We start from the raw sequence: 15212 nt of genomic DNA on the forward strand, positions 1-15212 counted from the left end.
GTGAGATCTATCAACAAGAAGGGATGCTATTCCCTGAATGTCCAACTGGCCTGTGACCACAACAAGAGCTTCATCCACGCGTACACTCACTTATCTGGCAGCTGCCATGACTCCCCCATTCCCTGGCAGCCCTGGCTGCCTCAAATGTTCACTCCATCTTCTAAAATCTGTGAATCGATCCTAGGGAACAAGGGATATCCCTTGACAAGATAGCTACTCATCCCACACAGAGGCAATACAACCAATGCCACCTGCTCACTAAGGAAACCACCACTGAGTAAGCCATCATTATCTCAAGATGCGTTACTGGAGCCTGGACCAATCAGGTGGTACCCTCTAATCCTCTCCTGCCAGGGTGTTGATCATTGTGGTGATTTGCTGCATTGTCCCATAACATGGCTATTCAGAGAGGTGTGGATCTTGAAGACGGTGAGGCCCTGGAAGGAGACTGCACATTGGAGGAAGAGCAGGAGGTGAGAGAGGATGAAGTAGAGGCTGAGGGAGTTAATGCTGAACAGATGTGACCAGGCACGGCTCAAGGCACAAAGTGTTCATCAGGATGCCATGAATGTCAGAGATCATCTGATTCAGGAATGTTTCAACTGAGCCCCTCTGAACCGAGTTAAGGGGCAAGGAATTGAAGGGAGTCTAAGATAACTGTGCTAACATATGCATGGAAGACGCAGCCTGGAACACTAATCACTTACGCCAATGAAGGAAGCATTTCTGCCCAGAGGCTTTACCCTCACCTTGGAGGGTCCCATTATCTTTCTCACTACCTTAAAGCACTTTTCCTGTCATATCAGCAATAAAAGGAGTCCCAGGAATGTGCCTTAAAGTGTCATCACCTATATAGTATAAAGAGGGGGCAAAGCAAGATGGTGGAGGGAATTTAATGCCCTCCCCACAGCGCTGTTGATGTTGGGAGACATTTAATTGGGTGGGAGAGTGGTAGGTGGGTCCCATTGCCTTCCTGCCTCTGTCCTGATTAAGTCCGCTTGTGGCCTCATCCTGTCACTGCTGGTATTCACCTTAGACACTCCAGTGCAGTACTGAGGGAGTGGTGCACTGTTTGAAGTGCTGTCTTTTGGATGAGATTTTTAAACTGAGGACCCTTCTCAGGTGGATGTAAAAAAAAAAAGCCATGGCACAATTTCAAAAAAGAGCAGGAGAGATACCCTGGTATCCTGGCCAATTCTTATCCCTCAAACAGCATCCCCCAGGAGCTAATTGCAACTGGGCAACCTGGAAGTGCCTTAACAAACTTAGGACTGGTGTAGGTCGTTCAAAGATGTCACTAAGCAAATAGGGATATACAACCAGCCCGACAACTTGTGAATGTGGAACTAAGCCACAGACTATGCAACATCTCCTGCAATGCCTATTGCTAGAGGAGCCCTGCACTACTGCAGATCTTGCCGAATTCAACAACAAGGTGCAAAAATGTGTCCAGTTCTGGCTGGGCCATGTATAGATTGTCCGTGGACACGATAAGAAGACGAAGCATCACAAAAAATTACAGATTAGCTGGTCATTATCACATTCCTATTTGTGGCAGCTTGCTGTGCACAAATTGGCTGCTGTGTTTCCTACGTTACAACAGTGACTACAGTTCAAAAGTTCTTCATTGTCTGAAAAGCACTTTGAGATAGTCATGAAAAGCACTATATAAAAGCAAGTCTTTTTTTCTTTCTGATAAATAAGGGTAGAAATTACTGTAGGTGATTTGCTCATGCGTGCACCATCACACCACTATTAAATAATGATCTCTGCAATTTTAACAGTAGTGGTGATCTGTTTGAAGCAAAGAAGTTAACACCTACATTAAGATAAATATATAATATCACCATTAAAGTATGAATATTGCAATTTGATAGTGTTTGTGCGGTGCTCTGTTTGGGCAGTCATTTCCACACTATTTTGTTCCTAAATATTACAAGATAGGAGGTTATTCTTAGCTTGTGAGTTGCTTTTAGTTTAATCACTTTTAACCATAAAACTTTATAGTTTATAGTTTAGAGGTTTGCAGAACTTTTATGAAGAAAATTAATATTTTGGCTCTTCAAACTAGAAGCAAACTTAAATCTTAACAATTCAAACATTATGAGAAGTACAAGCTCCCTAAGCTCTTTTTATTGCACTGTCCTCTAAAGCCTCCTTACAAGCTTTTTGTAACTCCTTGTAATCTCTCTGTGCTCCACTCAATGTCCATTTTTCCTATTCCTCTTGGGCTATTTTTCTGCATTAGAGACACTACATAAATGCAAGTTGCTGCCATTGCTGCCCGCCAATCTGAATAAATATGTAGGTTTTCCATGGACGAAGGAAAACATCAAGCCATTTTGGCTCTTTTTCTGGCTGGCACCACCTTAAAGGAGGACAAGCAGAGGCATAGAATTAGCAAATGTGCTGAACCCTAGAAGCTGCCTGTCGTTGTGTTACCACTTACATGCCAGAAAGAAATGCTCCCTATAACACTATTAAAACAGATCACCTGGTCAAATAGTACATTGTTGTTTGTTGGAACTTTCTCTGGACAAGCCGTTACTTTTGACCACAATATGACAGTAACTGTACTTTAAAAGTATTTTGGTTGGGTGTGAAGTGTTTTCGAGACATCCTGAGGACATGAAGTGTGCTACATAAATGAAACTTCTTGCTTTGTTATAAATCTAGCTCCTCAAAAGGAAGATAATAAATCTCCAGGCCTAACTATTATTTTATTGTCAATTTTCATAAGTTATTTTCTTCATATAATCTAACCCATGGCAGAAGTAAATTTGTTCAATCCATCTCGCTGATGGTATCAAGCTGACTCTTCGTTTTGAACAATCCCTGCCCTTAAATATTTGGCCAACATTTATGGATTTGAATAACTATCAGTGTAATTCAAAAGCAGCTGCCAGCCATATCACACATCAGTGTTCATGTTTGAATTTTCAAATTGGTTCATCTCTCAAGCTTGTATCCTTGGAGGAAGCTCGACAAATCATCCCACTATCAATACTGATTAAGCTTGAGGATATAATATTGAAACCAACATTTTTAAAATAGAATTCTGGTATTGTAATTGAATGCTAATAACCACCATTGAACTCAAGCTGGATGAGAAATTCTTGATTTTTGTTCTAAGACACACATGGAGTAATTTCACAGATTAGCTGAGAAAATCATACCAATGTATCTTGAGAGTTTCTCCACAGCGCAGGTAACAAGTATCTTTTTGCTTGTAATTTCCAAAGACTGCAGAGTAGTGGCTCTGGGAATATTAACTTGATCCTGTTATGCTGTATGATTTAGAGAAGATGAGACCTCGACGTAGAAATATTAGCAAAAAGACTCAAAAGGCAATTTTATAGCTAAATTATACACTTATTGTGAAATATATACTTTTTCTGTCCTTATGTCACAAACCTTATTTTAAACAAATTTCTAAGTGTAGTTGATTGTAGCCAATGTAACGTGAAAGGCTGCTGAAAAATATTTTGACCAACTTGGAAAATACTATGCATGCTGGAAATCTGCAATTAAAACAGAAAATACTGGAAAATGTCAGTGTCTGGCAGCATCTGTGGAGAGAGGAACAGAGTTCACATATCAGGTCATGACCTTTCATCAGAACTGGGAAAAATTAGTAATATGATAGATTTTAAGGAGATGAAATGGAGGAGGGTGGAAAAAGAACAAATGGGAAGGTCTGTGATAGCGCTGAAGATGAAAGACATTAAAAGACATTGATTGGCAGAACCAAAGGAAAAGGCAATGGTTCCAAGTGAAGGAGTGATTTAATGTGCTTCTTTCAGTTTTGTATTTGCTGTTCATAATGTGGCCTCCTCTGCATTGGGGACATTAAATGCAGATTAGTTGATGACTTTGTGGAGCACCTCTATTCAGTCTAAAAACATGACCCTGAGATTTTAATGGCTTGCCATTTTAATTTTCCACATTGCTCTCACCTGACATCTCTGTCCTCAGCCTACTGCAGTATTCCAGTGAAGCTCAATGCAAGCTTGAGGAACAGTACCTCATATTTCAATTAGGCATAACCAACATGGAGTTCAAAAGTTTCAGACTATAAACTCTGCCCTTCTCCTCCAATCCCCACCCCTCATTTTGTCTTCTTTTCTTTGCAGGTTTCAGTCTTAACCTTGTTTTCCTTATTGTTGATTTCAGACTTCAGATGGCAGCTGTTTATTTTCCTGCTATTCACACCTCCCCTGGACACATCCTTTGTTTTCCTTGTCCCACTTTGTTAGCAAATAGAGACAGTTTAAGTAAGTTATATTTGTATTTGTGGGTGTTTGGAATGATTTTGGCTTTAAAGTTTAAATTTGATTTGTATTTCTGGATTTGTGCATTAAGAAAAGGTCACGTTGAGTTTAGTTTCACTTTAAGAGGTGAAACCTGGATCTTGTTTCATTTTTGAGGGAGACAGTAGGTCTAAAGCTGTTTGCATACCTCCATTTCTAATGAGTTTTACTGATGTGTGAAAGAGTGCACTCCCGACTCAGGGAACCCCCCCTATGGCCTGCACAGAGAGCGCACAGCGCTTCCGAGCGAGCGTCACGCTGGGCGGGCCTTAATTGGCCTGCCCACATAAAATGGCGGTGTGGACTCAATTGGGGGTGCTGATCGGGTCTGTGCCCACGTGCAACCGCCCCGCACAACCTCCCCAGCAGTGGGGGGGTGGAATTCTACCCAGAGTGTGGTGTGTCTGATCACAGGTCACCTATTGGTTTACATGGACTGTGCACTTACTGTGAACATTAAAGTATAAGATAGTTTTTGTAACTTGTGTTATCCTTACAAATCTGTATATAACTGTAAAGGTATAGTTGTAGGTGAAGGAGTAATGAAATATAGCTCATCTTATCTTGTTTAATAAATGTTTTATTCTTTTGTTAAAAGTTCATCAGCTGACTCAATTCAGTAGCTACCCTCCATGTATCTAAACAAAAAAATAAAAGTTAGGATCTGTCAAGCTGGGCTCCACCCTGGGATTGGGCTTGTCCAATTGTAACATCAGGTGGGATTATAACAATTATCACCCCCTTTGGATCGCTCCACCAACTCTTTTGTCATTTAATGTATCCCGTCTTCTGCACTATCGCAGACTCTTTCTTTTGTCTCATTTTCCACTCGTTTCCCATTTCACCTTCTTAAAAGCTATGACATTTCTAACTTTCCCCAGTTCTTGCCATGGGTTTGTTTACTGTACAAGACAATACAGCAATCACTCATAAGAGATTCGATAATCATGCTGTGGGTTCATTTATTAAGATTAGGCACATGAGAACAGGTACATATAGGTATAAAGCTTGAAGGTATCAGAACTGTGTGTGTCTGTTCTGCTCAAAGCAAAAATGAAAATAAGATGAATGCAAAATACCATGGATGTTGGAAGTCTGAAATAAAAACAAAAAATGCTGGAAAAACTCAGCAAGTCTGGTATCTTCTCAGACTTGCTGAGTTTCCCCAGTATTTTTCATTTATAGGATAAAAGTGAAACTAAGACTGGATCACATGACATATTTATCTTCTAGTAATATCATGCTGATACCCCCTTAAAGGCATATTACAACATTTCTGATGAAAGGTCACGACCTGAAACTTTAACTCTGTTTCTCTCTCCACAGCTGCTGACAGACCTGCTGAGTCTTTCCAGCAGTTTCTATTTTTATTTTTGAACAACTTGATTGATTCTTGTTCTTTTCCTAAATGTAGATATTCCCAACAGTTCAAAAACAGCACATAAAAAATGTAATCAAAATAATGTCACTTGCTACACTTCATAGTCTACATCATTGTTGGACTGTTACAACTTAATCATTTAAAATAAGAATCTAAAATAATGGTTCTTATGATTCAGCTCACTGAGCATCTGTAATTCATAGAAACTCAAACTCCCAGTAGAAAGAAAAAGTGACTATCCAAGTAAATTGGAAATTGACCCAGGTTCAATCATTCCCATTGATTGCCAGAAATTTCTTATTATTTTCAGAAATGATTACTTTTTCAGAAATTGCATTCAGACTCACTGTGAAAATAACAATACCTACCTTGAAAGGGAAAACAGCAGTTGGCAATTAATCAGGGCCTGTAATATTTAAAGTTTAATTAGCCTCAGCCAACTAGAAAGGCAAAGTTAGAATTAAAACTTCCATCTAGCTTTTATTCTTACTTATTTTCCCCTTTGCTCTCACTAGGAAAGTCATTCTCACTCAGAAGTTATTCATTTGCATGGATGCTTTTTAAAGAATTAAAGATGAAATGATTCAGTTCTTTGCTTCCAAATACCTTCAATAATGGACAACCCCAAACTGATTTTCAATTCTTTCCCTGTGTGGAACATGCATATGGAAAACATATTTATTGTACAATCCCATCCTGCATCACACAGCTACAGAAACTGTCCTGGATATACAATCAGGATTTAAGTTGTTGGGATACCTCAGCTTGTCTTTCCTCCAAAAAGAAAACTTCTAGCTAAATACATGCCACCTTTCATAACACCTTGTCATCTACATTCCTATCCCTGGGCCTTATTCGGTTTTGTTACAAACAGCCAAGGCACTTCAGCTTGGATTTGCCTGTATGCTGTTATAGCATTAGAAACTTGGGGTGGAATTTTATGGCCTCTCTCGCTGGTGGAATTTTCTGGTCCCGCCGAAGTCAATGAACTTTTGAACGATTCACTGAATTTTCCGGTCCTGCCCCTGCCATGATGGGGCCATAAAATTCCGCCCTTGGAATGAGAAAAGATAGTTTGCCCTGTTCACTAACCCAACTATTTCATCTCCTGGAGAAAGTTAACAAAATTACTTCCTGATTCTCAAAGTTATTCAAGTGAACTTTAAAATATCCATCCATCCTCACATATCTACCATTTGACATTAGCCCGAACTGGACAATAAGCACTTTTGTCTACCTCTGCACGGCCCCAAAAGCACAGGTACTGTCATCATCAATGTGATATTCACTGCGATTAATTACCAAGTAATTGTTCAGCCCTTTTTCAAATAAATTAAATAACTTAAAATTAACTGCATTTACTGAATATTCATACTGGATGGAAACAGTGCAGAATTATTACTGTATGCCACAAGGCACAATATTCAGTGTTAAACACTGAGAAAGATGGTTCAACTTTTAGAATTAATTAAACCAAGAGCATGAAAAAACCATACTATAGTTGTCCAATGATATGACTTGGCAAATCATGTATTTCAGTATTTGTGACATTAATTTTGGGATTAAGATTGGAGGATTACTGAATCCCATGACAGAATCATAGAATGGTTACAGCAGAAAAGGAGGCCATTCGGCCCAATGTGTCCCTTTGGCTGTCTATAAAGGCAATCAGCTAATCTCACTCCCCCACAGGACTGATACATGCAGCTTCCTGTATCAATGAGCCATTGACATTGGCCATGGTGGCCAGCAGTGCCTTATCTCTTGATCTCTCTGTTTTGTGTTTGTAGGAGAAATGGGCACCTAATGCTCACAATATGGTAGAGTCCAGGCAAAGGGTTCCCATCCTGTACATCCTCACCATCAGGGAAGAGGGAGCAATGGGAATAGCCAGGGTGGTTGACCCATGAATAAGTCAGGGAAGTCGAGAAGGACACCCTGGTGGAGATAGTGAAACTGGAATGTGTAGATCAAGTGGTGCAGCACTTTTCAGCCCTTCCAACAGCATGCCAAATACTCAGCTGCATTGGGAAGCCTCATCCATCGTTGGATGTGGTTTTATGAAAAATGTAAAGGCCGTCGGGCCGGTTTGCCTCTCCGCCGACCGTTAGGCAACGTAAAATTGGATGCTGGCTTAGCATGTAAGCTATGAAGGGAATTTGCATTTTTAGATAGATGATGGGGGATTTGGATTTCAAAGTGTTCTCAGATCTCTGGCTGTTTACAAATAGCCAGACAAACAAGTTAAGGAATGTGTTTATTTTTCCCAAGGGTTACTGACAATAAATCGTAGCAACATGAAAGTTTTTATATTGTGAGGAAGATACAGTTTCAAAGCCATATGAAACAATCAAATTTATATATTAAAAAGGAGAAAAACATATATAAAGGAGAATGAGGCCATGTGTCAGAGGAATGCATTGTGAAATCGAACAGAAGTGTGTGAAATAGCCTTAATGAAGCCTCCAATATTTGTGCATAAGCCTGCTGTCTACTGAAACTGAAGCTAGAGGAGAAAGCCATTTGGAATTCCACTGTCCAGGATGTTGTGTTAATTTGCTGGATCTGTTTAAAATCTAAAATCTATTTTTGGACTGTTGCTTTAAAGGAGGTGTAAGTGGTAGTCAGGTTAATTAGGAATTTTAGGAGTTATTATAGTAGTAATTTGTAGTTCTGTGTAATGCTTGAAGTCTTTTCTTTTGTTAATAAATATTTTAATTTCATTTTTTTTAAAAAGTCTCTAAAAGTCTTGGTGGACGTATTATTTCTAAATTCAGTGCATGCACCTCGAAGTAAATATAAATTGCAAAACCATTGTGCTAGCACGATCAAGTTTCCCTTGTGGATTTGATCTACCTGGCACATATCATCTGTCGCATCATAACAGATGGGTGTAAGTACGAAGCGATCTTCGTAGGTCGACAAAGCTTAAAAGTCCTAAGCACAACCCCAACTGTTGTTGCACTCATTAGAACACCCAAACCCAGCAATCCATGTGGAAGGTGTGGCCTTCTGCATACACTGAAGAAAAACCCAGCTTTCGATCAATTCTGTAAGGTATGTGGCAGAAAGGGCCATTGGCAGTGGTAGTGCACTAGACCAAAGGCCCATGCAGCTACAAAGTGGTGTGCACTAATCCAAACAGACTGTACATAATGGGTACCTTCAACCAATAAGCATGGCTGTCCATTATCCCATCAGAAACATATACATGAAGTATTTGACAAACCAGAAAATGATGATGTGCACAATGAGATGATGAATGGTGAACATAGGTTTCACACTCTCTTGTGGAAAACGTTGATACTGTCACACCATCTGAGATGCTTGCCAACATTCAAATTATCTGTTCTAGGAAAGTCGGTAACTATTTGTTATTGACACAGGGGCAGTGTCAACATACTATCCCTGTGAATTTTAAAAGACATGTATCCACAGGCATGGAAGGCCGTGGCAAAACCTACTACTGTGCAACTTTCAGCGTACAAAGGTTCACTAATTCCATACGCAGGATCCATAGCCTGGAGTGAAAGTTCAATCAATTGTCCTGGGTGCCACAACTGTTCTATAGCATGGAGACTAAAGGCCCAGCAATCGGAGGTCTACCGGAATGCTGTGACCTCACGCTAGTGACAATCGTTGGAGTCATTCAGACCTCATATGGCAGATTAACCACAGAAACTACTCCTATCACCTGAGTTCATGAACTAACATTGAAATATCCAGAATATTTTGACAAAATTGGAAGTTTCATGGGAGCTGCAACATTACACTTAGAGGAGAATGCAAGTCCATCAATTGATCTGGTACATTTTGTGCAATGCAAACGTCAACAGCTTCAAAAGTAAACAGCAAAAGATTCCACAGTACAGAAACTATGTAAAACCATCACTGAGGGATGACCTGATTCAATTCAGCATGTCCACAAACACGTGAGACCATTTGTCCTTATTAGGTTGAGCTAGGTATCTCCTGGGAGTCATTTTCAAAAGCAGGCAGGTGACCATACCAGAAACTTATGACTTGATATTCTTCAACAACTTCATCACTCACACATGGGCATAGATTAGATGACTCGCAAGACAGTCTTTTGGCTGAGTATGAACAATGACATTGAAGTTGTTGTCAAGAAGTGCGAGGTATGACGAGAGCATCTGCCAAGTCAGCACAAAGAAACAGTGATTCCACATGAAGTTCCTATCCATCCTTTGTCCAAAATGGCATCCAGCCTCTTTCATGTCTATAACACTGATTTCATCATCATTGTCGACGATTTTACCAAGTACCACGTTATTTGACAACTGCACAATACATCAAGCACAACTGTTGCATGCTCTAAGTGCTATTTTCAGTTTAGATGGCGTGCCTAGAGAGATCATTATGGATAACACTCCACAATTTATTAGTAAAACATTTCAGGATATGTGTGAGAAGTGGAATATTGATCACACTACTTCTTCTCCTTGTTATCCTAGTCCTAATGGCCTAGCTGAATTAATGATTTGCATGGTGAAATCCCTAATTCTCAAATGTAGACACATCGAACAAGATATACACATTGTAATGCTACATCTGATGGTGATTTTAAGTGCAACTATTCCATCACTGGCGCAGCTCATGTTTGCCAGATCAGTGCATACCAATTTACCTATTCTTACACATTCTGCTCTCTCTGAAACTAGAGACCAACTTTTAAAACTGGAAAAGAAGATGACCAATAATAAAATGCAGGTACAGATTTGCCAAGTTTACGGTTGGGACACTCAGGATACCACAGAAGTTGTTATGACGTGGCAGATGATATGTGCCAGGCAGTTCAAATCCATGAGAAAAACTTGATCATGCAGTCACAACTGTTTTGCAATTTGTATTTTATTTCGAGATGCGTACCCTGAATTCAGAAGGAGAAAGACCACCACGACTTCAGAGGTTTTTAGAAAACTAAATTAAACATTTATTAACAAAATAAAAGATTTCAAGCACATATGTAGGACTACAAATTACTACAATAATATCTCCTAAAACCCCTAATTAATCTGGCTTCCAGTTACACACTCGTTAAGGCAACAGTAAAAACAAATAGATTTAAACAGACCCAGGCAAAGCCACGCAATACCCTGGACAGACAAATGCAAAATGATTTTTCTCAGCTTTGAGGCAATATAGGTTTAGTGGCACAGTTCTAGTGGATTTGCAGGGACAGAGGGACCTGGGGTTCATGGGCATCGATCTTTGAAGGTGGCAGGATGTATTCGGTTGGAGAGTAATTAGCAAAGCATATGGGATCTTGGGCTTCATAAATTGAGGTAATGAGTACAAAAGCAGGGTGTTATTCTGAACCTTTATTAATCTTTTGCTGGTCACAATTAGAGTATTATGTCCAGTTCTTATTACCATAATTAAGGAAGGATATGAGGGCTCTTGAGAGAACCAAAATGGTAAATGGCAGATCTCCTTGAAGCAAAGGAGGTTAAGGAGCCATTTGATAGCCATAAACAAGATTATGACGTGTTTAGATAAGGTAGAAAAAGAAAAGCTATTCCCATTAGCTGATGGTACAAGAATTAGGGGGCACAGATATAACGTTTGGGCAAGAGATACAGGGGGTAAGTGAGTTGAACTTTTTTACACAGCAAGTGTTCATGATCTGGAACTCGCTGCCTATGAGGGTGCTGGAGGCGGAATATGATTGATAATTTTAAAATGAAATTGGATGGGCATTTGAGGGAAATAAACTTGCAGGGCTACAGGAATTGAAGTAATTAATATGATCTGATGGCCATAATAGACTTGGCTGCAGGATGGCAAGCATTGGGTCCTGAATGTTGAAGGATATATGACATTCAAGAAGAATAGGAAGCTAGGTAAAGGTGGAGAGGTAGCACTGTTGACAAAAGATGGCATTGATGCAATAGTTAGAGATAAACTTGGTTCAGGAGATCAGAATGTAGAATCAGTTTGGGTGCAGATGAGGAATAGTATAGGAAAGAAGTCACGAGACGGAGTGGTCTACAGGCCCCCTAACAGTTACCACATTGTAGGACAAAGTATTCAAGAAGAAACAAAAACAAAAATACCTGGAAAAACTCAGCAGGTCTGGCAGCATCCCTTCAACAGACTTCAATTCAGACTCGAAACGTTAACTGTGTCCCTCTCCTCAGATGCTGCCAGACCTGCTGAGTTTTTCCAGGTATTTTTGTTTTTGTTTTGGTTTTCCAGCATCCACAGTTTTTTGCTTTTATTCAAGAAGAAATATTGGGTGCTTGTGATAAAGTGCCTGCAATATCATGGGTGACTTTAATCGACATATAAACTGGAAATATCAGATTGGCAGTGGTAGCCTGGATGAGGATTTCATAGAACGCTTTTGAGATAGTTTCTTAGAGCAGCACGTTCTGGAACCAACCAGAGAGCAAGTTATATTAGATTTGGTATTGGGTAATGTGACAGGATTAATTATTGACCTCAGAGTAATGGCACCCCTAGGTAGCAGTGACCACAATATGATTGAATTTTACATCCAGTATGAAAGGGAGAAGACTAGGTCAAAAGCTATTATTAAAATTTAAAGAAGGCAACTATGTGGGCATAAAAGCTGATCTAGCTAGTGAACTGGGATACAAGGCTAGGGGATAGATCAATAGAGAAGCAGGGGCAGACATTTAAGGGGATATTTCAGAATACTCAGAATAAATATATTTCTACTATAAATAAAAATTCTAAAAGGAGGACCCACCATCCATAGTTAACTAAAGAAGCTAGGGAAAGCACCAAACTTAAGGAAAAAGCATATACCTGCACAAAGATGAGTGACAGATCAGATGATTGGTCAGAATAGAAAGAACAGCAGGGAATGACTAAAAGGTTAATCAGGAGAAAGAAATTAAAGTATGAGAAGAAGCTAGCTAGAAATGTAAAAACGGATAGCAAAAGTTTCTACAGGTATTTAAACAGGAAAAGAGTAAGTAAAATGAGTGTTGGTCCACTAGAGAGTTAGAATGGGGAGTTAATTGATAATTAAATATCTGCCCGTCCAAGCTTAAGGCTGGCAGGCAGGCCACGAGCCCCAGCAGGCTCCAGATTATTCATGAAACTTCATCCACTGGCAGGATGAAGTTTCATGTCCGTTTATTAAAAATGTAATAAATTTTAAGTGTTTATTATTAACATGTCCCATCTCGTGTGACATTGTCACATGAGGGGGACATGTTAATAATTTTAATATTTTTCTATTGTTAGACTTTACTTACCTCTCACGATTCTCCCTGAGACAGGACTTTGCCTCAGGGAGCAGTGCGCTCTTTCGCGCGCATGCGCTAAAGAGTGCACTTTGACAGTTGGGGACTCCTTTCCCCCCGCACAGGGAGCACATAGCGCTTCCTGTCGGGCAGACCACTCAAAATGGCGGCGGGCCCCGTTTCGGTGGCGGGGGTCGGCTGTCAGCCCGCCGCCGAGCCAGTGGGGCCCGCCCGCCATCCGAGGGCAAAATTCTGCTCCTTGAATCTGAATATAAGATTTTGACAAGGATGGTCTGGATGTGGAAAGGATGTTTCCTCTTGTGGGTGAATCCTGAACTAGGGTGCACTGTTTTAAAATTAGGGGTCAGATGAGAAGAATTTTTTTTCTCTCAGAGAGCTGTGTGGCTTTGGAATTCTGCCTCAGAAGGCAGTGGAAGCAAGGTCAATGAATATTCTTTAAGGCAGAGGTAGATAGATTTTTGTTAGGCAGGGGAATCAAAGATTATCGTGGGTAGATGTGGTTGTAGAACTTGAAAGAGAAACAGATCAATCATGATCTTATTGAATGGCAAAGCAGGCTTGAGGGGCCAAATGGCCCACTTCTGCTCCTATTTCGTATGTTCATCGCAGAGTTGCTACTTTGTGTCCTTGAGTAGATCACAGAAGGAGGTCCATGCTATGTTTGTGTCCATCTGTGTCCATTTTTCCTGGGATTCCATGTTCGAATTCCTCTAAACAGGTTTCCAAACTGCCACAGTACCGAACTGGCTCTTCTCAAAGTCAGAATTGACACGTTATGTGATCATGACAAGGCACATTATCACCACTCATCCTTCTCAACCTGTCTGCAGTCTTTGACATGGTTTACCGCACAATCCTCCTCCAGTGTCTCGACTGTTGTCCAGCTGAATGGGTTTGCACTCAACTGGTTCCATTCTTATCCATCTAATCGTAGCCAAAGAATCACCTCCAATGGATTCTCTTCTCATAGAAACATAGAAAATAGGAGCATGTGTAGGCCATTCGGCCCTCCGAGCCTGCTCCGCCATTCATTATGATCATGGCTGATCATCCAACTCAATAGCTTGCTCCCGCTTTCTCCCCATATTCTTTGATTCCTTTCGCCCCAAGAGCTATATCTAACTCCTTCTTGAAAGCATACAATGTTTTGGCTTCAACTACTTTCTGTGGTAGCGAATTCTACAGACTTACCACTCTCTGGGTGAAGAAATTTCTCCTTATCTCAGTCCTAAATGGTCTACCCCGTATCCTCAGACTGTGACCCTTGGTTCTGGACTCCCCCTGCATCGGGAACATCCTTCCTGCAACTACCCTGTCTAGTCCTGTTAGAATTTTATAGGTTTCCATGAGACCCCCTGTCATTCTTCTGAACTCCAGTGAATATAATCCTAACCGACTCAATCTCTCTTCATATGTCAGTTCATATGAATCAGTCTGATAAACCTTCGCTGCACTCCCGCTATAGCAAGAACATCCATCCTCAGAAAAGGAAACCAAAACTGCACACAATATTCCAGGTGTGGTCTCACCAAGGCCCTGTATAATTGCAGCAAGACATCCCTGCTCCTGTACTCGAATCCTCTGGCTATGAAGGCCAACATACCATTTGCCTTCTTTACCGCCTGCTGCACCTGCATGCTTACCTTCAGCGACCAGTGTACGAGGACACCCAGGTCTCGTTGTACATTCCCCTCTCTCAATTTACAGCCATTCACATAATAATCTGCCTTCCTGTTTTTGCTACCAAAGTGGATACATTATACTGCATCTGCCATGCATTTGCCCACTCACTCAGCTTGTCCAAATCACACTGAAGCATCTCTGCATCCTCCTCACAGCTCACCCTCCCACCCAGCTCTGTGTCATCTGCAAATTTGGAGATATTACATTTAGTTCCCTCATCTAAATTATTAATATATATTATGAATAGCTGGGGTCCCAGCACCGATCCCTACAGTACCCCACTAGTCACTGCCTGCCATTCAGAAAAAGACCTGTTTATTCCTACTCTTTGTTTCCTGTCTGCCAACCAGTTTTCCATCCATCTCAATTAATTACCCCCAATCCCATGCACTTTAATTTTACACGCTAATCTCTTATGTGGGACTTTGTCGAAAGCCTTCTGAAAGTCCAAATAAACCACATCCACTGGCTCCCCCTCATCAGCTCTACTAGTTACATCCTTGAAAAATTCCAGTAGATTTGTCAAGCATGATTTCCCTTTCGTAAATCCATGCTGACTCTGTCCGATTCTGCCATTGT

This window comes from Cetorhinus maximus, chromosome 11 (assembly GCF_964194155.1).
Source record: "Cetorhinus maximus chromosome 11, sCetMax3.hap1.1, whole genome shotgun sequence".
In the NCBI taxonomy this organism is placed as follows: domain Eukaryota; kingdom Metazoa; phylum Chordata; class Chondrichthyes; order Lamniformes; family Cetorhinidae; genus Cetorhinus; species Cetorhinus maximus.